Source organism: Antrostomus carolinensis, unplaced genomic scaffold (genome assembly GCF_000700745.2).
Source record: "Antrostomus carolinensis isolate BGI_N321 unplaced genomic scaffold, ASM70074v2 scaffold49442, whole genome shotgun sequence".
Classification (NCBI taxonomy): Eukaryota; Metazoa; Chordata; class Aves; order Caprimulgiformes; family Caprimulgidae; genus Antrostomus; species Antrostomus carolinensis.
This window is the reverse complement of record NW_010299817.1, coordinates 28,072-29,683: the sequence shown is the minus strand read 5'-3', so window position 1 is coordinate 29,683 and position 1,612 is coordinate 28,072.

Sequence of the window (1,612 nt, the reverse complement as noted above, 5' to 3'; positions counted from 1 at the left end):
CCTACTTGTTTTCTTCCTCAACTAGAAATTTTGTCCTTAATGGAAAAGAGGAATTCAGCTATTTATTTGAGAGGGTTTTTTTAATATCTAACAGCTTGGACAAACAGTAGCTTGCTTTCATTTGCATGACATCCTAGAAGAGGGGACCCAGTGCTCACACAGCATGACTGTGCCAAGTGTGTACATTGGGTGTGTGGCAGCTGAGCGCTCTGCAGTTGCTGCAGTGATGAAAAAGAGATTGTGTGAGTTCATATCAAACACACAGCACATGCAGCCCAAATCTGGTACACCTGGGGCTCTGCTGTGCTTCCTGCAGAGACACTGCAGTTAGGTGCTCCCCATGCATCGTCTGCATTTCCATCAGTTTTCCTGCTGGAAATATGAGAGTCTTGTTGCTCTCCTGGGAATTCCTGATATTTCTACCATAAGCGGGGAAGGCCTTTGTGGCACAAGGGGAAAAACACAGAGAAGCTATCCCTGCCCACGTAGTCTCCTTCCAAAACTTCGCATTCTGCAGATGTGTGTACATGAAAGCTGGACAAGTTTTGTCCAGCCAGGATTTCCACAATGCACTGATGTTTAGTCCAGGACTTCTCAGTACTCCTCATTTTCATCAGTGACTCTGAGGAATTCTGGTCCTTGCTTTATATTGATTCAGCAAGGCATAGGCAGCGGGGACAGAGCAATCTAATTATAAGATGTAGTATGTTTCTGGGGTTATTTTCCTGAAAAGAAATGTTCCTTCACTTTTGGGTTGATATGGTGTGTGGATGAGCAAGTTTTTGCATGAGTGTATGCAAGCACAAACACTTATAACACTGTTTTACAAGAAGTCCCTAGTTATCACTGTTAACATATGCTTACATATCAACCCAGATACTAGGCTTCTCTGGTATTTAGGAAGATCTGAAGGCAGTTTTATATCAGTTGTAAGATAGTAATGAGTGTATTTCTTTTCTGGTTTGAATTTTCTTGTATCTTTTTCTTGGAGGACATAGACATTAAAAACACACTGTTCATTGAAGCCCTGAGGATGAGAGGGTTAGACCTGCACAGATCCTGCCTGAAAGGAAGAAAGCCGTGGAGTCTGGTTTTACTTGCTTTGTGTTGGGGCAAGAAAACTTCCCAAAGCAGCGTCTGTTTTGCTTTCCTGGTTTCTGCTGAGGAGGTGGCTGCTCTCCACATTGTCGCTTCAAAACCCAGCTCCTGAGCCGGTTCCTCATGTTGTTGCCTAAAGGAAACTGCAAAGCAGAACTAGGCAGATGATGTTCCCTTTCTTGCAGTGGTGGGTAGTTCTCTGGCACTAGGCGTAGCACAGGTGGAGGAAAAATGTTGTGGAACATAAGAGTGGAAAGTATACAAGTAGGAGCAGCAAGATGCAACAGCTCTAATTCAGAGAAGCAATCAGTCATGTCCCAAAACAGAAGGGAGGTGGTTTTCAAGGAGCAAGACACAACTATGTGTTTCTCTTTCAGGAATACTGCCAATTTTTAATCCAAGTTAAAATAGTGAATGGAAAATTACAATCCTGGAGTGCAATAAATCGTGTCCTTTAGGCACAAGGGTGTGTGTTAGAGCCACAAGTCCCCTTAAAATTCATTCTTCTGTGTAG